This window comes from Marmota monax, unplaced genomic scaffold, assembly GCF_021218885.2.
Source record: "Marmota monax isolate L192 unplaced genomic scaffold, Marmota_monax_Labrador192_F-V1.1 WCK01_AAM20220418_F8-fsc00102, whole genome shotgun sequence".
NCBI classification, from domain to species: Eukaryota; Metazoa; Chordata; class Mammalia; order Rodentia; family Sciuridae; genus Marmota; species Marmota monax.
The window spans coordinates 3,212,395-3,236,310 of record NW_026692494.1 but is presented as its reverse complement, the minus strand read 5'-3'; the positions used below and the strand labels follow the sequence as shown (position 1 = coordinate 3,236,310).

General features: G+C 54.1%; 1 protein-coding gene across 2 annotated transcripts in view; it reads right to left on the bottom strand.

Moving 5' to 3' along the window:
• Nucleotides 1-23,363, bottom strand: part of Rfx2 (regulatory factor X2) — an 83,148-nt gene extending 59,785 nt beyond the window's left edge. For both annotated transcript variants that reach the window (XM_046443939.2, XM_046443940.2), the window contains exon 1: nucleotides 23,197-23,363. The gene's annotated coding sequence lies outside the window, so the exon portion shown is untranslated. The remainder of the gene's footprint in view (nucleotides 1-23,196) is intronic.
• Nucleotides 23,364-23,916: the final 553 nt, after the last annotated feature.

Sequence of the window (23,916 nt, the reverse complement as noted above, 5' to 3'; positions counted from 1 at the left end):
AGCAAGCGTGGATTCTGAGTGCCGAGGCCATTCTGAGCGAGTGGGTGACAGCACTGCTCCTGAGCTGCCAACCTCCCCACGCAGGGTCAAACCAGTAACCAGACGCAGTGACCATCGCTTATTCCAGAGAGATCCAGGCCGCAGCATCAGGGCAGTGAAGAGGGCCAGGCCAGGGGTGGTGGTAGAGAGGGGCTCCTGACCTTCTGATAGGTCAGTCAGGGGTGGCACTAAGATGGCATTGGGCTGAGACAAGGCAGCAACTGAGAAGGGGACAGCTATGGGAAGATGTGGGAAAGAACACTCCAGGCCCAGTGAATAACAGGTGCAAAGGCCCCGGGGCAGCAGAGGGCACAGAGCTGGAGAGATCAGTGAGGCCTTGGGGCACAGGGAAAAGTGTGGATTTTATTCTGGTTACCAAGGGAATTCTGGGAACACTGAACCCATGGGTACAACATAAGCTGAGTTATGTTATAAAGGAGCACTCTTTTTAGATCATAGGGAGAAAAAGCAGCAGTGAAACAAACAACAAAAACCTCAGGAACCACCAGAGCCTAATAAACACGCAGCCCGCGAAATGGACGGGTAACTAATGAGGAGACTCAACGTGAAGGACAGTGGGCTCCACAAGTCAGCGCAGGTCACTGTACCGCTCCCACACACTCGCATGGTTATTAACCCCGCCTCAACGGCCTCTACTGACCTTCAGACGCCGTCATACAGGATGAACGGACGCCTCTCCTTTCCCTTCTACCACACTCAAAGGGCCCTTCTCCCCAGAGGTGCGGTGGGCGCGGGCCGCAAGTCCACTCTGTATCGCTCCAGGGGCGGGGGTGTGAGGGAGGGGCTTACCAGGCCCAACCAGGGGGATGGCTTCCCATCGACGTCAGCCTGGGAAAACCACCGGGCGAACTATTTTAATATGATCAAATCGTGGTAAAAGACACAGAACGACATTTTCCATTTTAAGCATTTTGGAGGGCACAGTCCGGTGGCATCAGGTACACTCACATTGTGTGCAGCCATCCCACGGCCCATCTCCCGAACGTTCCATCTTCCCGAACTCTGTCCCCATTGAACACTGACTCCCACCCAATCCCAGCCCTGCTTCCTGTCTCTGGGGCCCCAAGGACTCCAGGGACCTCCTGCGAGGTCCTGCAGCCTGTGTCCTTTTGTGACTAGCTTATTTCACTCAGCATGACTTCCCCAGGTTCCTCCACGTCAATGCATGTCGGAATCTCCTTCCTTTTACAGGCTGAGTAATATTCCCCGGTGTGGATGGCGACACTCACCCGCCTGGCCCCGCGGCCGCCCACACCTGGCCGTGAGTCAAGCCCCGGGGAACAGCGGTGCGCGGAGGGTTCCAGCCCCTGGACGCATACCCAGAGCGGGCCTCCTGAGTCAGAGGCCACTCTGCCTCCCAGAGCCAGGAACCTTCCTGCTGGGTTCCCGCCCCTGCCGCTCGCAGGGCCCCTCCTCCAGCGCAGCCTACACTCTCGCCCCAACCCACCGACCGGCGGCGCCCGGGGTGTGAACCGGCACCTCCCTGCGCTGCAGCGCGCGGCCGAGGACCTGTGTGCCGCGGCTCTTGCTGGCCTCGTGGACACCTTCTCTGCAGAAATGCCTACTCAGGACCTTTACCCATTTTTTTTAATGGGGTCATCTCCATTTTAATATTTATTTTATTTTATTTTTTAGTTCTCGGCGGACACAACACCTTTGTTTGTATGTGGTGCTGAGGATGGAACCCGGGCCGCACGCAGGCCAGGCGAGCGCGCTGCCGCTGGAGCCACGTCCCCAGCCCCCATTCACTGTTGTAACTTGTTTTTTGAGGCACTGGGGACTGCAGCCGGGGTGCCACTGAGCTGCACCACAGCCCTCTTTCATTTTGAGGCCGGGTCTCTCCGAGTCGCCCGGGGTGGCCGCGGAGCTGGGACGACAGCGAGAGGCGCCCGGCACCGCTTCCCCCTGTGCGTGCTGGGTTTTTGTTTTTTTGTTTTTTTTTTAAATATATATATATTTAGTTGTCGTCGGACACAGTACCTTTATTCTGTTTATTTATTTTTATGTGGTGCTGAGCCTCGACCCCAGCCCTCCCTGTCCGTTTCTGATGCTGCCGGTGCTTTTGGTCTCACACCCAACAAATCACTGCCAAGTCCAATGTCATGGAGAAGACCCTGGTGTTTTCTTCTAAAGTGTGACAGTTTTAGCTCTTACCTTCAGGTTTTACTCTACTTTGGGTGAATTTTTATATGTGGCATAAAATAAGGGTCTGACCTCATTCTTTGGCTGTGGAAATCTGGTCTCCCCAACATTTGATCCCCCCTGAATGGCCTTGCCAGCCTTGATGGAGTGACATATCAAAAAGAAGTGAAGAAAGGCAAGTGACAACACACAGGGATCCAATCTTGCCGGAAAGGGCGCGGTTTTAAAAGTGGATCCGGGAGAGAAGCCCCGTGAACCCAGTTCTTCCGTCCTGGGGGCTGCGTCTGTGCAGGGCTCGGTCCTGTTCTCAACCGTGTGCTTCCCTCCCTCCTGGCATTTCCAGTCTTCCGGAGGCTGCCCACGCCACTGCATGGAGAGGGGACACCACGGGAGCACCAGCCCCTCCCTGTATCGCAGGGGCTCAGCTTCTCCCAGCTCTGGCCCTCCTGCCTGTGACACCTAGAGAACTGGCTTTACCCCTGACCTACAGGAGCTCTCAGAGTGGGCAAAGTGGTTTAGAGTCTGGGACGTGCCCATTCAAGTGGTGACAGCAGGAGCCTAATGCTGAGCCAGGATTCATAAGGATCAAACCTGGGGGAGCCTGTGAACCTGAACATGACGAGGTGTGGGCACAGGCACTGGGCCGTTCCGGGGAGAAATTCCCAACTTCCAGCAGAGTGTGAAGATGGTCCAGACTGAAGGAGGGTGGACATTAGCAGGCCGTTTGGGGTTTTTGGCCTCTGTCGACTTAAGTTCACAGATTCGAGGACTCTGGTCTAGATGAGCCTGGTATAGCCGGGCATGTCTGCAGTCTTTAAAAGAATGTGAGAAAACAAATTCACTTCCTGGGAGGACACGGTGGGCCCATGTCACACGCTGCAGAGGTAGCTTCACGGTGGACAGGGGCCAAGCATGACTGTCACAGGAGTAGAGTGAAACAACACCCTGGTTGGGGGGGCCAATCTGAAGGTGGCAGTTGTCACCCCATATTCTAGGAAGGCAACAGCTCAAGCTGATAACTGTCTACACCTCCAAAGACCACCTTGGCCATGACCCAGAGCACACCAAGCCCGGGAGTGCTGAGGGTCTGAGGAAAGCTCAGGGGAACACCTCCAGAGGGGAGGCAGGGGCTCAGGGAGCTGCGCATCTGCTCTAAGGTCCACCCCAGGAAAAGGGGACAGTCCCTCACCTGGCATGTCTGGCAGCTGCCGTCTATCAGCTCTATGCAGAGGGACCAAGCTGCCTCCTTGCCCCCCTCATTCCAGGGAAGCCTAACTCCAGCTCCCCGGGAGCCTCCCAATGACCCGAAGCCCCAAAACGCAGCTACCATACGTGACTCGGAGACCCCCGCGATCCCTCTCAGGAGGTTTCGGCTCTGCATGCCAGGGCTGGGGCTGAAGGTGGATTTCCCCCTCACTGATCCATCGGTCATGACACACTTTCCCTCATGGATACTGCTGCGGTGGGTCCACTCTGGAGATGCCGGGCCCAGTGGCAGGGCTTGGCCCTGGACCTCTCCCCAGTGGCACCGCAGTGAACTTAGCCAAGTTCAGAAACTGCTCCTGGCTGCCAGGATTGCTCCTCCACTTCCATGGCTGCTGGACCCGCCACAAGGAAGCAGCGGTGCTCAAGGGACGGCCACTGGCGCTCTGCCCTCCAGTGGGACACCCGCGAGAAGAGTAAGGGCGCTTCTGGGGCCAGAGCACCTCGTGCCACAGGGGCTTGGTCTGTGCCTAACCCAGATGCTGAGGGCATGAAACCCCAAGAACAGTGCCACAGAGAGGAAGGCAGGCACTGGGGCAGGCTGCCTGACCCCGGGGACAGCGGCCTTCACATCCTGGGGTCCTGCTTCCCAGGACTGAACCGACCACAGATTGAAAATATGCATATTTTTACATGTGCCTATTCTGAACGTGCACAGAAATTTTTCTTGTCATTATTCCCTAGTGATACAGTGTAACGACTATTTCCCTAGCGTCTACACTGTAGATACCACCAGAGGATATGCAGTCTGAGTTGACACAAGGCTGTGGTGCGTAGGTTCCGCGCAAACACTACACCCAGTGTAAAAGGGGCTGGAGCATCGTGTGGCCCTGGAGCCCATGCCGTGCTCGCCCAGGGGCTGCATGCCAGGGCGCAGCCTGCAAGCCGGTGTGGCCAGACGAAGACTTCTTAACTACGACAGCCAGGAAAGGACAGTAAGTACTCTTCTCTCCCTTGAACTGATGGTAAACTCCACTGAACAGTCTCAGGGGGCGGTGAACCTCAAATCAGCCCGATTCATACACACACGTTGCTATTCACACCCAGGGCTAAGCCAAGCGCTGTGTGTGTGTGTGTGTGTGTGTGTGTGTGAGTGACCAGGGGTCGGCGGGCTTCACCCACCGAGGGCCCAAGAGCAAACACGTGAAGCTCCGCAGGGTCCACAGTCCCTGTCGTGACCACCTGTCCCTGTCTCCACCAGAGAGCGGAGGCCAGACACCGCGTGGAGTGATCCTGGCCGTGGGCCAATGAAACTTGGTCGACACTGAACTGTGAGGTCCACATAATTTCATGTGGCTCAAACAGTCTTCTTTCTTCTTCTTCTTTTCTTTTCTTTTTTATATTTCTTTAGTTGCAGGTGCTGAGGATCGAACCCAGGGCCTCACACATGCGATGAGGGCTCTATCGCTGAGCCCCAGCCCCAATAGTTTTCTTTTGATTATTTCTCAACAACTTAAATGATAAAAAAGATTTTTTTGTTTGTTTTTCCTTAGCTCCCGGCTGTGTGAACAGGTACCGGTCCGCCTTAGCCCGCGGTGGGTTTGCTGGCTGTGCCTTCGACTGGAGCCGAGGCTCACGTCTCCCGGAGAATTCAAACAACTCTAAATGAGCCAATGATGTGATAAGTAACCCACGTAGTTACAGACGTCCCTCTAGAAATCTCAGTGACTAGCAGGCCTCTGACAGTCTGAAGGTGAGGACAGCAGCCCCCTCCCTATCTCCGTCCTCAGACTGGGGACAGTGTCTGTAAAGGGGGTATGCACAGGTGACAGCTGGGGCGATGTCACAGGGAGAGAGAGGACAGCCCTCACATCCTGTAGATCCCGACCCTCTGATGAAAAGGAAAGGTTTGTGTCCCCCTCAAGTTCATATGCTGAACTTGACCCCAGTGCCATGGTGGGCCTTTGGGAGGTGACCAGGCCAGGAGGGTAGAGCCCCCATAGGTTGGATTGGTGTCTTTACAAGAGAGAAAGGAGACCTGGAGAGCCCTCTTCCCCTTCTGCCATGTGAGGACACAGCGAGGATCTGCCATCTACAAACGAGCCTCTGCCCAGGCCACTTGACCATGGACACGCAGGACCCCAGAACTGAGCAGTAACTCCTGGAGTTAGAAGCCACCAGCCTAAGGGGCCTCAGTGAGGCAGCCCAGTGGACCCGCAGCACCCACACCTCCCTGCCCACGGGACACCGGGCATCTCAGAGAGGAAAGGGAGCCTGTGGGAGTGAGAGGGTGACTACAGAACAGGGGTCCCTGGAACAGACAGCCATGCTCATGACAAGACACGCAACACACTCAGTCCCCAGGAAGACAAACCAAAGCCACAGTGAGAAACCTCGTCACATCTACAAGATCGGCTATGACCAAAACAAGGAGGAGGGGCAAGTACTGGTGAGGATGCAGAGACGCTGGAGCCTCCTGCCCTGCTGCTGGGATCAGCCAATGGCACAGCAGCGAGAAGGACACTCCGGCAGTTAAACAGGGAGCTACACATGACCAGCCACACGACCCTACCTACATGAAGAAAAATAGATGAAAATATGTCCATATAAAAATTCGCGCACAAATGTTCATAGCAGCATTGATTATAATAGTCAGAAGGCAAAAACCAACCCAAATGTCCATCAACAGGAAAATGGAGAAATAAACTGTGATATCTACATATAATTAAATACCACGCAGCCAGGAAGATCCACGTCGCAGTATGAATGAACTTCCAAACATCACCCTAAGTGAAGGAGCCAGTCACAGAAGGCCACGTGGTGGGCATCCCACCTGTACAGACAGACAAGAGATGGGTGACTGGTGATTGGCTGGGGGGCTTGGGGTTAGCTTCTGGTAGGCGCAGGGCTTCTGGGGCTGGTGGCATGTTCCAGGTCTGGGAGTGCTGACGGCTGCACAGGACTTGGAATGTCTTAAGGCCACTGAGTGGAAGCCATCTTCAAATGGTGAGTTTTATGACACATGGATTTTACCTTGTGCTTTTTTTTTAAGCAATTCTATGGTAAGGGTTGACAAATGACAGAAGAAAAAGAGCTGATACAGAAACTACCCAGGCTCTTTGCCTTGGAAGAAGTGCCATGTGATGCTGAGAACTTACAAAGTCAAAATTCTTTTTAACATTTTCAGAAATGAACTTTGGTAACCAACGATCCCTAAGAGACTTTCTTTGGGAAAAAATCCAGCAACAGGGAGGAGAAAAGGTATAAGGAAGTGACCGGCTTCTGGTGCCCCATAAATAGAATCAACAGGGGATGACTGAGGAGCCGAGTGGACAGCGGGCAGAGGCTGGGCGGTGGGGTGTGAGGTGGGAAGAGGCCCGGCTGGGAGCGGGAAGAACCACAGACTGCAGGCCCAGCCGGACCTCAGTGAGCAGGCCACTGGGGCGGGGGGGGGGGGGCAGGGAGCCTCTAGAAGGCTCTACATTCCTGAGAGCAAAAAAGGAAAATCAATTGAGGTTGATGTCTCAGAGACCTTAAAGATGCTTAAAAGTTATGATCTAGTAAATTTAAAATAGGAGAAAAGTTCAGATAAAGGATAAATAACTGTGTCCAGGACTAGGTCTTAGGAATTCTGATTTTAAATTGTTTGTATAAAGAGAAAAAAAATCTATACTAAATCAGAGGTCAAGAAGAGCAAGAAAGTTCATCACAGACTCCCTCCTCGGGGAGAGAACAGACAGATGCCCAGTTGGCATGAGGCGGCACAGGGACCCACAGGGACCCACAGGGACCCATGAAGACACTTCCAGACGAGGGTGGCACAGCAGGCTGCAGGCAGGACCTGGGGAAAGGGCTTCCTCTGGGGAAGGGGCAGAACGCATGCTTCGGGGAGGGCAGAGACAGGGAAGTCCAGAACACGTCAACAGGGAGTCCCGGGGCCAGGGAGGCGAGGCTGCCCAAGGGCGACAGGCTTGGACTTGTGGTGGAACAGCCGGCCCAGCGCAGGCTCCCTGGGGCACAGGCAGCCTGGCCTGAGCAGGCAGCTCACTGCGACAGGAGGAGGCTGAGTCAGGCACGTGGGGCCCCGAGTGGCAGGGCAGGCCTGACAGTGAGCGGGGCCCAGGAGAGGGCTGGCAGGGGCCTGCAGAAGGTAGGTGGGTGCAGCGTGTTTCCCTAGGCAGGGGGGACACAGCTGTCATCAGGTTCCAAGGGCCTGTGACCAGGTATTCCAAAATGCTTAGAAGGTCAGGAGCCTGTGTTGTTCTGGGACCAAGAATGGAACAAGGACGTAGGGCAGATGACAACATGTTGGGGGGAGCTGGTGGCTTGCTGTCCTGCTCGATGTGGGGCAGTCTGAGACAAGGGCAGAAGCAGGAAGTCGTCTTTGCTGCAGGAGTGGAGCCTGGATGACAAGTGGCAAGAAGCAGAGGCCAGGGGACGTCTCTGGTGCCCAGTGAGGTGCTGGGACAGTGCTGGCTTCCTCAGCCCAGGGTGAGGCGCCTTGAAAGAGTGCGACTGAAGCGCCTCCGCACAAGGAGCCAGCAGGACACAACTGTGCAGGGAGCCCGGGCAGCCAGGCCGAGGGCCGCAGAGACACGCGGAGGGAGGTGGCCGTCGGGGAGAGGCGCGGGTGCAGACAGGGGCACACCTGGAGCTCTCTCTTCGAAAACACCAAAGTGTGAGTTCATCCATAAAAAAGAGTGGAACTGACAGACAGCACAGCACGAGGCCTTAGAGAACACCAGGCTCTCAGGCCACACAGCGTGTGACCCACGGACACGAAATGTCTAGACAGGTGAGTCCACAGAGTGGAGGGGTCCGAGGGTAGGAGGCTGGGGAGCGGAGGGGTGACTGCTCACGGGACAGGGCTTTGAGAGTGATGGAAATATCTGGAATCAGTGCTGGTGAGTGCACCACAGCCTTGTGATAGGTCAACGCCCACTAAACTGTTCACATCAGAAGGGTGAATCTGTGGCACATGAGTGTGCAAGGACAGGGTGGCACGCTTGTGGCCCCAGCTACTTGTGAAGCAGAAGCAGGAGGATCACTGGAGCCCAGGAGCTCAATGCCATCCTGGACAACAGAGTAAGACCCTGTCTCTTAAAAATAAAAAAGTATCAGCAGGTATGTTTTCCATGCAGTGAGACATCTGAAGAATTCACATTAACATTCCTCAGTGGTGGCAGGAGGTGGGGAGAGAGGAAGAGGGAGCCGGGGGCTCTTTTCTTTCTCTTTGTATTATTTGGATTTTTTTTCTCACAATGGGAAGCTATGACTTTAAGGTCAAAGAGGAAGTAAAAAGATTGTAGGTACTACTGAAAGGCTTCCAGAGTCCTGAGATGGCCACCAGGGTTTCCGGGTGAATTGGTCAGCTGGAGGAGGAGGCCCATGTTACCAAGGCCAACCAGGATTACCTTAGGAAAGGGAAACTGCTCAAGTCAAGTGGGCTGTGTGAGTGACCTTGAACTTCAGTGACTATGAAGTGCAGCCTCTGGGTTCCATCCCAGCACGAGAGAGAGAGAGAGAGAGAGAGAGAGAGAGAGAGAGAGAGAGAGAGAGAGAGAGAGAGAGAGAGAGAGACTTAAAAATCATGCCTGTCCTTACTTGAATGCCTTTACCTGTCAGGCCAGTGTAAGCGCCGATGGCCACAGGGCAGAACACTTGAAATGCAGCTGGTCCACACTGAGATTTCGAAGACGTAGCACACAAAACAAACACAAAATACTCAGTAATAGTCTTCCCCACTATATTACATTTTGAAATATTTTTAATACTGTGCATTGGGTGACATCTCTTTTTACCTTTTAAAATTTGAAATTGCACGTGGCTTGCATTATGTTTCCATGTTGGTCACATCACTATCTAAGAGACCCTATTTTACTAGAAATTAGGCAAAATTTTTAGATGTCAGTATGATTTTGAGCAACTAAGTCAGTTCAATAAGTCCTTTTGGGTGACCTGCAAATGTAGTGGAGGGGAGTCCTTTTCAAGGGCTCCACATCAGGTGACAGAGGACAAGTGTATAAGTAACCCTCACCTGGCAAAAGGTGGTGGGGAGTCCAGGGAGCACCCGGCCTAGGCCCTGTGGGGTGCATGGTGTGAGGGTCACTAGGCAGCGGTGCAGGACGAGGGCAGAGAGACGGGCACCCGGAACTGGGCGAGGCGGCAACAGGCTGTGCCATCTCGATGGAGGAAGGTGTGGACACTGGTCCTAGCCCTGGACTCTGAGGGGGCAGGAGTCAGAGCAAGCTACAGCCCCAGGCCCAGTCCAGCCCAGCCCGATGGCTGTCTTTGTACTGCCCACAAGCTAAGAATGGTTCTTACATTTTTAAGAGGTTGGAAGAAATTAAAATATTTTGTGACACGCAAATGACATGAAATTCACATCCCAGCATCCATGAAGAAAGCTTCCGTGGAGCACAACCATGCCCCCCATTCACATGTCGTCTGGGTGCTCCCGACGACACCCATGGAGGGGCAGGGGCAGCAGCAACCACCCGCCCACAGTGCCTCAGCACGGACTGCTGGCCCTGAAGACTGAGCGCTCTTCCTTGAATACTAACACATCCTGTGGGCGCTCCCGGCCCAAAGAAAACAAGGGCACTTTGCTCAAATAAAATAATGGCGCTTTTGCCAATTTGCAGAAACTTATTGGATGGGTTCCTCCTTCCATTTAAAACAATTTGCCTCACATATTTCTTTAAGCCTGGCTGCAGTTTTCCCCTTATCTGTTCGGGAAGAACACTCAGCAAAACAAATTCCCTGCAAGTCTCAGGCTGGGAAACACTGGACCAGCCTGTCCGGCCTGGCCCACAGCCATCAAACGGCACGCGCCACACGCCAGGACGGCACCTTAGAACAGAGTCACGTTTCATTAATGAGCCCTGCAGGCTCTCCCGACGTCAGGGTGCCCCACCGTGTTTCAAAAAGACACCTTAACACCCCGCCCCCTCTGCCACTGAGGGAGCCTCAAACATTGGATTCGGAACGAGAGTGAGGCACCGTGGGCTCCGTGGGACCCTCCTGGGAGGGGAGAGGTCAGAAGTTACTGGACCGCCCAGTCGAGGGTGCACGAAACCCAACACTCAGTAATGCAGGGGCAGACGCTCGAGAGCAGAGGGGCAGAGAGGGTCCAGTGCTGGCAGAGGTGGCAGCCGGGGTAGGGGGAGGCCGAGGTGAGCTGGCCCCCCAGCCCAGGCAGTGCAGGAGCCTGCCTGCCCTCTGGGAGGAAGACAAGGCGCTGAATCTGGGGACCTGGGGCTTCCAGGGACAGTGGGGTGCCCAGGTGGGGACCCAGCAACTCTGAAGCTACAGGATTGTCACCTTCTTAAGGGCCTGACAGTCATCCGGAGCCTGCTGGGTGGGATTTGGCAAGGCCTAGAAGTAACACAGCAGCCTTCCATATCTGCAGGGGACACGCTCCAAGACCTGCAGCTGATGCACTGAACGCTACGGACGCGACGCGTTTTCCTATATGCACCTGGGGCAGTTTGTAAGTTATGAACAGAGATTAACAGTGACCATAAAGTAGAACAACTATCACAATATCCCATAATTAAACTTATCTAAACCGGTGCATTGTTTATCTCTGGAATTTTCCATTCACTATGTCTGGACTCGGGAGTGGAAAGCACAGAGAGCAGCGCCTTGATGAGGGGAACCAATGGGGCGGGCACGGCGGGCACACGGGAGGCACCTGGCAGTGAGCTCACGTGGCCTTTATTCTCAAACCTAACCTTGGTCACTGACAGTGACAATTTTTAAAATCTGGCTGCGTCCCTGAGAGCAGAGCTGCTGCCCTGCCCACTGGCACTGACCTATGGCTGACAGGCCCTCTCTGCCTTTCCCGGAAGAGCCTCCTCGCCGGCTCTGGGTACACCAAGGGGAAGCATTTGCTCGCAGGAAGAACACTGGAGACCTGAAGGACACTCGGCCTTCCCGTGGGGGACACGCTGGGTCTCCGGGGGTTCATACAGATCAGTGCTGACCTGTGCTGGGTTTCTACTTCCAAACGGCCCAACCCCCTCTGCAAGAACTGGGACTGCCACTCCCACCCAGAAGATCTTATGTGGATCAGAGACGAGCGGTCAGAGGCACAGCCGGGGGTTATTTTATCTAAGAACTCTGTAGCCAGACAACTGAAAGTACAAGTGTATCTATCAGAGTTTCTACTGGGAATCCTCCAGGGAGTTCCACTACCCAGGAAGTTATGCCTCTGTAGTTGGCTGGAATATCAAGAGGTGACTGTATTTGTTCTAAAGGTCTTCCACTCAAGATACTCTTTCTGGCTAATAATTTTCTGTATTAACCTTTTCTGTATTAATAATTTTCTGTATTAGCTTTGAGTTTGACTTGCATTAAAAATGACTCTCAGGCCTGTAGTTGCAGCTGCTTGGGATGCTGTGGCAAGGGGGATCATGAGTTCAAAGAGTCTCAGCACTTTAACAAGGCCGTAAGCAATTCAGCGAGACCCTGTTTCTAAATAAAATATGAAAAGGGGCTGGGGATGTGGCTCAGGGGTTAAGCACCCCTGAATTCAATTCCTGGTACCAAAAAAAAAAAAAGACACTCAGATCACTGTGACCACTGCAGAAATTGTATGGCAGTTCACTCCTCTGCATTTATCCTCAAGAGTGCCAGTCAGTAATGCTACTACTCTTCTTTGTATATTAAATGTGTTCATATATCTTCCAGGTATACAAGTCTTTAAGGTAGAAGCTTTAAAAGGTTTAAAAGAGCATTATATCAAGCTAGTGTTCTGCAAACTAAAGTTGTATGGTAATTCTAGGCTTATAAGGATAACATATTAGAGACTTATTTATGTAATTTAATGTTCTATAACTGGACCAGTTATAATAAAATATATAAAGTTTAAAAAAAAAAAAAAGAGTGCCAGTCAGCCACTACAGTGATTCCCGCCTGTCCAGTTTACAGCAGCAGCACAATTCACTACAGCCAGACCACGGAACCAGCCTCGGTATCTGCGATGGAAGACGGATAAAGAAAACACGGTGGGGCTGGGGATGTGGCTCAAGCGGTAGCGCACTCGCCTGGCGTGTGTGCGGCCCGGGTTCGATCCTCAGCACCACATACAAAACAAAGATGTTGTGTCTGCCGAGAACTAAAAAAATAATTAAATAAATAAGTATTTAAAAAAAAAAAAAGAAAACACGGTGTGTGTATGCAGGGGAGCTTGATTCAGCCATGAAGAATGAAATCATGTCATTTGCAGGAAAATGGATGGAACTTGAGGACATTATGTTAAGCGAAATAAGCCAAATTCAGAAGGTTAAGGGTCATATGTTTTCTCTCATATGTGGAAGCTGGAGAGGAAAAAGGAAAGAAAGGGGGCGGGGGGCCCCTGAAAATCTAAGGGAGACAGTGGAGTAGAGGAAAAGAGCCAGGGGGAGGAGGAGGAGGAGAGGAAAGGGGAAAACCATTTTGTCACACCATGAGTGAATTTCACCATTGTGCATAGTCATAATGTACCAATAAAAAATGGGAAAAAATGAGCTGAGGAGGGGCTGTAGGTCAGCAGTAGGGCACGTCACCGAGCGTGAGGACCTGGGTTGATCCCCAGCACTGCAACAACAACAACAAAAGACCTCACCCAGTAAGAAGCCTGTTCTTAGTCAAACGAGAAATCGGTGGTACCTGGTAGAAACTTCAGGAATCGAGGCCCTCCCTGCTGGGGCAGTGCGGTGAGCCCTTGGCCGATCCAACCCTCTAAGACCAGGATGGGGGAACCTCAGTGGGCTGCATCTCCCACACCATCAGAGACACTGCAGTGACCGTGGCCCAGCGCCTCCTGGTTGACTGGGCTGCCTCCAGCACCCCGTCAAGGACATTCTTGCTCTTTTTCTTTGACATTGAGCTTGTGAATCCTGAGTGAGCACAGTGAGCATTAGAGGGGGCTGGAGATCCTAGCACGTGGGAGGGATCTACCCAGCGCCCTGCTGGGAGGGCCCGAAAGAAGGGAAGTGACTGGTCCTGTCCTGGGGAGCAGATCCCACTCTGCACCTCTGCTTCCTCCTGGGGCACAGCTGGGGGCACAGGGCTGACTTCTTGAGGGTGGCCCAGCAGTCAAGAGAGCGTCAAATCTCTCACAAACCGCTCAAGCCACAGGAAGAACTAAGGTTTACAACACAACTTACCCTTGCTTTTCCTCAGAGCAAAACGGAGAATTCTGTCGGTTGGTTAATGAAATTGCACTAGATTTGCTCCAAATCAGCTTTTTCAAAAGTGAAATCTCCCAAATCCAAACAAGAGACAATCAAACCACTGGGATTGGCTTAGACATAGAGTTGGGCATTTAATATTCTCCACTGTGTACTCGGCTCCTAGCAATGAGACAGGCAGCGTTTCCATTATAAGACTCCACTCCCCCCACGAGACCCCCAAACTTTCTGGAAAAGAACTTGACTTGCAATTTTGGCTGGGCAAAAAAAGGAAGTCAATTAACAGTAGAGGTCTTTGATTAAAATTTCTTTGGGGATTTTGTCAAAGAATCAACATATTGAAAGGGCTGGAATGTTAATTTAGACAGAATCAAAAACATGGAGATTTGAAGGCATTGGGATTTTTCTTTTGTTAAAACTGAAAGCCACGCTCAGTTGGTGTGGGCCCCACAGGTCTGGGGAGCACCCAGGCTCATGGGTTTTACTGCCTCGTGTGTTACACGTGACACCTACATACTGTGGCCTGTGGGAAGGATGGCAGGGAGAGCCTGTGACAATGGAAAAGAGGAAATAAGATGCATATATCACTGCTGTGTGTCAGAGCAGGATAGTGACACTAAAGCTGAGTGCTGGGGTGACTCTTCTGTGGTCCCAGTCACTTCTGGCTAATTAGTCCAGTGGTCCCCAGTGGGCGGTGACTCTGTCTCCACCCAGGAGACATAGTTGGGAGCCATGGTTTGGAGAGGAAATGTGCCTTGGGCAGGTGGAGGCAGGGGCTGCTCGACACCCCACGGTACCACAAGAGTCTGCTCCACCAGGAATCATCGGGCCCCTGGGGGCCACCTGCAGTGGTGGGGACCCAGTGCTGGTCCCACATAATCCCACTCAACTCACCAACAAAGACCCCAGTTTCCAAGGTGACAGCACATTGGAGAAGAGTCTTAAGAGCACGATTCTCAATGTAGAGATGACACTGCACAGAGAGGGGACAGGACAGCACTAGACCTGGTTCGGATCTGGCATCTATTGGGAGAAGTAAAGGGTGAGGTGGCGGGAAGGGCGCCGGGGCTGGGCGGAGATGAGCCCTGGACGCTGAGCTGTCTGAGTGGTCACAGCAAAGGGGCCAGTGCAGAAGTCTGGCTGATAAAAGTAGAGAGAGGAAGTGTCCATCTGTCCTCCCAGGCAAGGCCGGGAGATGGAGAGGGAAAGCAGGACTCACAGGAGGCAGGGGCCCTGGCTGCAAAAGGAGCCATGGCAGAGAGACGGAAGTGGCCATGGCAGGCGCTTGTGGTGGTGACTGAGGCTTCTAGGAGAGGAGGGTTGAGCCAACAGCAGAAGGCAAGGACTCCAGAGCCACTCACCTAGACCACGAGGGAAGCTGGGCTTGGCAGGACACCAGCAGCGGGAAGGAAGCCTAGGTGGGGAGGCCTCGCCGACCTCAGTCCCGCCTCCTGCAGGCTGTGCGCTAAGGAACTGCGGGGGCTTTCCCTCTGCCTGCCCAGTGTCCTCGGTGAGCGCGGCCACCAGGGAAACCTGTTGTGGACTACACCACGCGTCCTCAGAGGCTCCCAGAAGGTGTTCTGTGCAGGTCTGCTCACGGGTCTGTACCGTAACTGTACTGTGATTTACACGGGCCACATGCTCCTGAGATGCATCTGCTGGTCCTCACTGAGCATCTGAACATCAGTCACTGAACTTCAGCCACTGCTCCCCCCCACCCCGCTTTCCACGGGATGCTACAGTGACACGCTCACAGCCTCAGCTAATTATAAGCACCTCAGAGGGTGAGTATTTTGGGTGAACAAATATTTGCTGAATAAATGGAGACCCCACAAAGGTCTTCACAGAAAGAAGTCCCAACTACGGTGAATTATTTTAGAAAAGAACAATTCTTTTTAAAACTGGAAGCACATTCTTTTCCCACTGTCTGTGGGTCTGGAATTGCGATGCCTCTGTCTGCAGGTGCCCGGGGCCAGGAGAGGGGGGAAGGCCCTGTGGTGTTCTCCTTGGGCTCCCGCTGGCCCTGAGTAGGGCAGGCACACATTTTCATGGGCTGGTCACTTTTCTGGAAATTCCTACCAAGGCCTTGCCCCACAGATCACCTTCCCAACAGATCATATTCTTGGAAGCACAGCAGCGTTTCTCAGTGATAATCAGCTCACATTTTAAAAATAAGAGTAATTAGGTGCTGCTGCAACTTCAGGCCTGGACTTCCATATCATCGTATGATTTCGACAGTTTCCAGGGAGACAAGTGCTCATGATCCAGACCTTCTGCCTTTTTTTGAGGACAGGATCCTTTTTTAACCGGCACTTGCCCAAGTCCCATCTTTCCAGGCTCCGCCAGTCTTCGATGTTGCTGGCGCTCGGTCTTTGGGGTCATCTCCGCCCTGGCCTTCCCAGCCGCCTCCCCGGCTCTCCCTCCATCCACAGTCCTTCAGAGCTCCTCTGTCCAGCCCGACTCAGGGCAGCCGGAGGGGGAAACAGTGCCACGTCCGTGGACAGATACGCCTGTGGTCCAGCCGGGCGCTGAAATGTCATTTAGTCTTAAAAGGTAAGGAAATTCTGATGCCTGCTACCTGGTGGCCGGGCCCTGAGGACATTGTGCTCAGTGGAATAAGCCAGACATCAGGGGACACACCTTGCAGGACTCCACCCACAGGCGGTCCCTAGACTCACATCCACAGAGGCCGAAGCAGCAGGGTGGGAGCAGGGCTGGGGGCGGGGACTAGTGCTGAGGGGCGGAGCTTCACTGGGGAGGGGAGAGCCTCTGGAGAGGGAGGGCTGCACAGTGTGAAGGTGCTCACTGCCCCTGAGCTGCAACTTCACCAGGGTTAAGACGGTCACCGGGATGTCATTTTGCTATAATTAAAAATAAAACACGCTGGGGCTGGGGTTGTGGCTCAGCGGTAGAGCACTCGCCTCGCATGTGAGACCCCGAGTTCCATCCTCAGCACCACATAAAAATAAATACGTGAAAGAAAGGTATTATGTCCAACTACAACTAAAAAATAAAAATAAAATAAAATGCAACAACTGTCCTCCCGACTCTTCTACAGCTGCTTGTTCCTTGAGTCTCGATGGCACTGTCCTTGGCCTTCTCTCCCGACTCTCCACTCTCTTTGTTGGTGACCTCACCCACTTCATGACTGAAATGACCTATTACCTGCTGACATCTCCTGCAGCTTGACCCCCAGCCTGGCCGCCCCCCCCAGCTACAAGCACCAACATCCAGCTCCCTCCTGGAGGACGGTCCCCCTGCCGGTCTCACTGGCATCTCAGACTCGCCAAGTACAGGACTGCACTCATCGCCTGCCCCTGCCCCAAACCAGTGTCTCCATGTTCCCCACTCACTGAAGAGCCCAGCTTGGCCAACCCCTAATGCAGGCACGTGGGCATGGCCTGGGCTCCCCCATGGCCAATGAGAGAGTCCCAGGTCCCACACGCAGCTCTGCACCTCCCCGCCACTGTGCTTCTCGGAAGGCCTCACCACCATCCCCTGCATTCACCTGCAGCCTCCCACCGCCTCTGCTGCAGGCCTGCCCGGTCCCACAGCGGCATGGCCAGGGCCTCTGAGCCAGCAACACAGACAAATCCCCGGGCTAGCCAGGGGGTGGGCCAGACTGTAAATATCTCAGGCTCTGCAGGCCACATTCTGTTTCTGTCGCAAATACTCAACCCTGTCATCGCTGCGTAAACACAGACAGACAGGATATGTAAGTGGATGGGCGTGGCAGGGTGCCAACAAAACTTCACTCCTGCAGACAGGCCGGGGTTGGATCCAGCGGAGAGAGTTTTACCGAGCCCTGCTTAGACGACGGTCCTGCCCCGTCTCTGGGTCCCCTCTCTAGCCTAACCTCCCTGCTTAGACGACGGTCCTGCCCCGTCTCTGGGTCCCCTCTCTAGCCTAACCTCCCGTGGGCTCTGTACTTGCACTAGGAACTGCTTGCAGATTCCCAGAACCTGACCACATCCACTGTCCCCAGATGCAGCTCAAGCCATGCCCTCCTTCGCGGCTTTCCCGACCCCTGCAGACAGAGCTGGCCTCCCTCCTGAGAGCACCTGCTGTGCTGTGGAGACATTGTCACCTCACTGGACAGGGCCTGACTGGAAGAGGGCGGGAGCTGTGAGCGATGGACACAAGGCGGAGGTCGGCTGCAGCGGTGGCTGTGCTCCTCCACCGGACACCTACACAAGGGCCAAACCTACCAGATGTCTAAATCAGACCCAGAAGAGCATCCAAACCTTCCTCATGCCACGGAGGCCTTGGAGAGCTGCCGGCTCCCTTCCTCTCACCTGCTGCTCACGGGCACCAGCCCCCTTTCTAGGCCTTGCCCGGGGCCCAGCTGGTTCCCCGCCACCACAGGAACTTGGTACCTGCTGCCCCTGCCCCTGCCGGAGCCTCTCCCCGCCAACTCCACAGGGCCAGCACCTCCAGGGCTTCGCTGACAGCAGGGGGCCGGTCAGCACCATAGGCACTGTCGTGTGGCCTCAAGTTTTGGTTCAGTTCACCATCCGCAAAGTTCCTTATGAGTCACCCCAGTCCCCAGACACACACGGCCAAAACGACCGCACAGGAACAGGGTCACCGTGTGCAGCACATCTGCGCTTTGTTTAAATGACAACTAATCACTCTATTGGGCCACTGCATGTCAGTTCTCCCTGTTTTAATGGCTTTATGACGTCTTCCGTTTAGAACGTGAACCTGGCAGGTGGGAAGTGATCCATGGCTCCGAAACCCACTCACGTGGAACCAGCTGCAGGCAGTCAACTGCGTCTGTCGGGAAGTCGGAGAATTCACAGCCACTGAGAACGAGAACCAGGCCCTGCCCAGCAGTGTCAAGACCTGCAGGACCGTGCATCACGGAACAGGAATGCAGCCTCGCGGAGAAGAGCCAGGTGCAGCCCCGCGGCCGCCTGCTCCTGCGGGCCTGGCTCAAGGCCTCGCACGGAGACCGGCCCAGTCCTCGTCTCCAGATGGCACACTTCCAGATGCCAACCGTGCTGGCGTTGAAGAGCAGTGATAACAGAAGGGAAACAGTTCTGAAACGTTCTCATCTATAAGTTCTGCCGTAGAGCTGCCCTGGACCTCGGGACTGACTTCAGACGGGCCTCACACGATGACCATGATGTGGAATTCACGCTGCTGTGTTGTTGTTGGAGCTCCTGCCAGCACTCACCCTTGCAGAGGGATGTGTTTGTCCACTAAATTCCTAGATTAACTTCAGGCATTTCCTACCTTAAAACAGACCGCACGAGGTCCACATGCAATCCAGCAGGACGTCCTTCCTGAATGCATCCTCAGCATCCGGTGGTAGTCAGGAAATCCAATCACAAATGCACAATCCAGGCCACTTATTACTTAGTCATTATAACCACAGGCTTCCTGAGCACCTTGTAGGTGCCAAGCCCTGTGCTAGGTGGTCGACAGAAACTATTTCTACCATAGCAGCCACGTAAGCTATCGCTAGTGATTCATAGTCCCTGCCTCTCCCAGTTTAACCCTCCTGCCGCACTCCAACCTTCACCCCCTGTGAGGTGGCAGCTGAGGAACCAGCTCTTCCTTCCTTCCTTCTCTCGGCCCTCATTCATCCAGTCTGAGCTCTGCCAAGTCTCAGCGGTGGCTTTCGTGGTCCCTGAGGAGCCACTCTCCACTCCACAGGGGCTGTCCTCGCAGGCAGGCAGGAAACCACTTGTTACTGGGCCAGGGCTGTTCTCAGCCCTGGGGATGCAGAAGGTACAGAAACTGCTGCCCCCACCAGGCTGACAGTCTCACGAGGGTGGTGATGACAAAATAAGCAGGCCGACTGCACAGTGTCGAACACCACGGAGACGAGGAAGAGGGAGGGAGGCCGAGTGCACCGTCATTTCTGAGTGAGTGGCCAATGACATCTGGGATGGGGCGTGGAGGCAGCGAGCCCTCCCAGTTCCTGGGCAAGGACTTTGCAGGTGCTGGGTTTCTGAGAGGCCAGCAATGCAAGGGAGGTCAAAGGTCAGGTCACGGAGGCACTGACTGGGGAATGAGGGTGACTTTGGTTTTTGCTCCATGTTGAGGTGAGAGCCACTGACTGGACAGGTTTGAGCTGAAGAATAGAAAATAGGAATGAATATGACCCCCTCAGATGAACAGCTTCTGGGCTGAGGATGGACTGCCACAGGCCACCGAAGGCATCACCTGCACAGGACCCTCCTGGTGGCTTGAACCAGGACTGCCAGGAGAAGTGGTGAGACCTGGTTAAGGGACAGTGGACAGGATACGATAGCCCAGGAGAAAGGAGCCAAGATTGACTTCAGGGTTTTGATGTGAGCAACTGAGAGAAGCAAGTTGTTAAAATTTACTAAGGTGGGGGCAGGTTTGGGGGGACTGTGGTGAGCTCAGCTTGGCTGCAGAATCCGCCTGGACTGCCCAGCAGGCAGCCGCACGCATGGACACTGGGCAGGGAGAGCATCCTGAGCCGGTTGGGGCTTTCTGGCAGGAACTCCCTCCAGAGCCTCTCGGGGTTCTCCCGGGCCCTTCTCCCCCTTTCCTTTTCCTTCCCTAGCCCACAAACCCTCGCCATTCTGGTCTTCCTTTCCTAAAGTTCTCCATTTTATTTTCTATAAGAATTCTTTGCTGATCTTGGGGTGTCCAAGAAGCATGTGGTGGTCTTCAGATTTCTCTAACCCTGACACACATGCCATCCACCGTCACTCTGCAGTCCGTTTAATGAATCAAGTGCGTCCGCTACGCTAGGCACATGCTGTGAGAGTGTGGCCTGGAGGGTTAATCCCCACTGAAATTCTGGAGGAGGCAGAATATGAAATAATATGAAACTAAAACCAAAGCAACTTTCTAAACAAGTCCACGGCTCCTTACATAAATCTGACCTGAACACTGGGAAATCTTAAAACAAATTGATACAGACTCATCTGATGACAAAACCTGACCTGAACTGATATGACTTCACTTATGATCCTTCTCCACTCCGTTTCATGCAAATAGTCCTATAATTTAGGGCAGAAATCTGGATGTGTCTTCATGGGAGTGCAGAGGACCCTGCAACTTGGACACTGTCGGGGAATGGTGCTGACGACTCTTCCAATTGCTGAGGGTCCCAAGAAGTGAGATGGTCTCTCTGGGAACTTCCCTTTGCTTTTTAGAAAGTTTCATAATTTACAAATAAGTAGGTGGGCATGGGGTGCATTATATAAAGAAGCTGTCACCCTTCAGTTAATTAAAAACTAACATATAAGATGTGGTTCCTACCAGTCCTAGAATTTTATGAGCAAAAGAAACACTACTCATATAAAAATCTCACAAGTATTCTCAGATATTTTTACTCAATTACAATATTAATTAAGTTTAAATTAATTAAATATTACTATTAATTATAACTCTAATATGAAACTCAAAATCAGATCTAAGGAAGGAGACCCAGAGAAACCATTCCCCAGTGTGGTATTTCTGGTGCACAGATCCATCCTATTAGCACTTGGGTAATAAACACCATCAAGAGATGAAAAACAGCACTACCAATACTTTTAAAGGTAACACGTGCCTTTTGCCCAGAAAGCCAACTTCACTGAATATCCTGTTACTTGAGGTAACTAATGACTCTGTCCCTCTCCTCTCAGGCTCAGTGGTTTGTAGAGGCACATCTCAAGGGTGAAATGATTCAGTACGGCTCATGCTGCAGGGGCAGACTATTTCTGAATCTGTTCCCGGCCAGAACAGTGGAGCTACACAGGATCAAGTAACAGTGGTAGCTTTTCCATCATTAACCCCCACCAAAGTGTGGCCCAGCCTGTGGATGAAGGAGCCCTAGTGACAGAGGAAATCAAATTCCTCTCTTAGGGGCTCTCACCCGACAACTCTTGCTTCTCAGGGAACAAAATAGGTGAGCGGCCATTTCCAGGGTTATTTTCAGGTCAATGCAAGTCTTTGACTGGGAGAAACAGGAGGTAGTCACATCCAGAAGGACAGGGTAAGAATCTTCATATAATAATATACATATACACACACGTATACACACATGCATATCTGTCTGTCTAAACTTTCACACTGCTTCAGAGCACGAAACAAAAAGAGAAGAACATCTGGACAGTACAGATAGGCAAAACTAAAAAAAAGTTCCTATTGAGGTTTTGCGTCATGATTATTGGCCTGAAAGTGTGTTTAATTCACCTTCACTTCTAACATTTTGTTTGACACATAATCCCTGTACGTATTTAGGAGGAACGCGCAGAAGGCGCAGCAGCAGCAGCACTTTGTGGGGAAGTTCCCTGAAACTGATCATGAACCTCCAGCAAAACCTTGATTAACTTTGGATCTTCAGAGCCAATCCGATTGGGAGGGGGAAACCTCACTAAATCCTGCGCTGACAGTTCACAGCGCAAAGCAAGAAAATAGTGGGGGAGGGTACTAAAAACATCCCAAATAGGAATGAGGTCCCGGGGATAGGCAGAAGCCCTGGGCTCGTGCTCGGGACTGACCAAACTCTGCCCGGTCCCTTCTCCATTCCTGCAGAGCGAGGTTAAAATAAGAAAGCGAACCACCGCCTCCCGCCCAAGTGGCCGGACAGCTGGGGCCCGGGGCCCCTGAACGAGCCCCCAGGACTGCGAAACCCAGCTCTGTAGCCGGCCGCGCGAGCGAGCGACAGGCAGCAGGCGCCGCGGCTTCTCCCGGGCAGCGCCGGAGAGGAACGAGCGCGGCGCGGGGCGCCGAGCGCCGGGCGCGGGCGAGGGTGGGTCTCACCACCGACGCTCGCACCGCGCCGCGCGGCCGGGAAGGCGCGCCAGCACTCGGGCTCCTGCACTAACTATTAAGACTCAAAAAAAAATCCACTTCGGTGATCGGTGAACTTTTCCGCTTCCTTGTAGGTCCTAATAGGGGAGCCGCGGGTGTGCGCGGAGACTCCGTGGGAGGCGTGGGAAGCACCGGCCGGGGACCCGCACACGCAGGGCTGGGGTCTCACCGCGAGCAGGGCAGGAGGGGCTCTCCCAGCGCCAGCACGCCGACTTTTCTGCGCAAAGTGCGAGAAGCGGGTTCCAGGGCTGCCCCGAAATCAGTATGTCTCGGGGGTCCAAGGGAAAGGGGTCCCTGGACACTTCAAATCCAGGAACTGGGGCATAAACGAAAACGGCGCCTTCCAGGACCCCCAGTTCGGGGAGTGTGAGACTGAAAGAGAGAGGGGCCCCAAGGGGTGCCCCGATTTCAGAACTTTTGGGAGTAAACGGCAGAGGACTCTCCGATCGCCCCCAATTTGCGAGGCCTGGGAGGGAAAGCGTCCCGGGTAAGTTGCCCGCGGTCCCGCTCCCGGCTCTGGGTGCGGGGAGAAGAGTGACGGGTCCTCGGCCCCTAATGGGGAGCCCAAAGCTGGCCGAGGGTCCCCGGGCGGCCGCACCCCAGGAAGTTTTGTAAAAAGTGAGGCGACGGGTTCCCACCTCGCCGAGACTGCTAAAAAGAGGGAGGGGGCGTCGCTAGGGACCCCCAAACTCAGCGGCGCGTGGGGACCGGGACGCGGAGGCGGGTCCCGGGCGCTCCGGGTGCTCGGCGGGGTGCTCTCCCCGATCCCCGGCCCCCCGGGCGGGGTCCCCGCCGCTCCCCGCACTTCCCGGACGGTCGCATCGGTCACCTGGAGTTCGGGCCGGGAGTTCGGGCAGCGGCTCCCGCGGCGGCGGCGGCGGCTGCTGCGTGTTGGTCCCCGTTGGTAAGTAACAGTCTCCACGGCTACAGTCTCTATGGCGGCGGCGGTGGCGGCGGCGGCCGCTCCTCCTCCGGCTCCCGCCGCCCGCCCGCCGGGCTGCCTCGCGCCGCCCGCCCGCCGGCCGCGACGGGGCGGGGCGTTGTTACCGGCAACGGTTACCAGGCTCCACGCCCCACCCCCTCAACGGACCGCCCACGCCCGCCTCCAACGGGCAAGGGGCGGAGCGCGAGGCCCTGTGGAGTCCTATTGGATGCATGAAGTGCCTATCGCGGGGGGCGTTCCCCATCGAGAAAGAGGGCGAGGCCAGGCCAATAGCCACGAAGAAGGGCGGGGCCTGGCGGGAGGCGCGCGCGGCTGGGAGGGTTGGCGAAGGGGAGGCTCGCGCGGGCCGGGTTGGTGGCCAGTCCTGGGGGAAAGTCGGTGTTCGGCGGCACACGGGGCTTTGGTTTATGCACAGGCGGAATGTCCCACATGTAGGCACAGCTTGGCCTGGGGTCAGCAAACTTTGGCTCGCTGTTTTTTATGGCTCATAAGTTGTGAATTTTAAGAGATGTTTTTAACATGGTTTAAAAACAAATCAATAGAATTTTTGGTGGCGTGTGAAAACTATAGAAGGCTGTATTTTATTTTTATTGAATCCAGAATTTT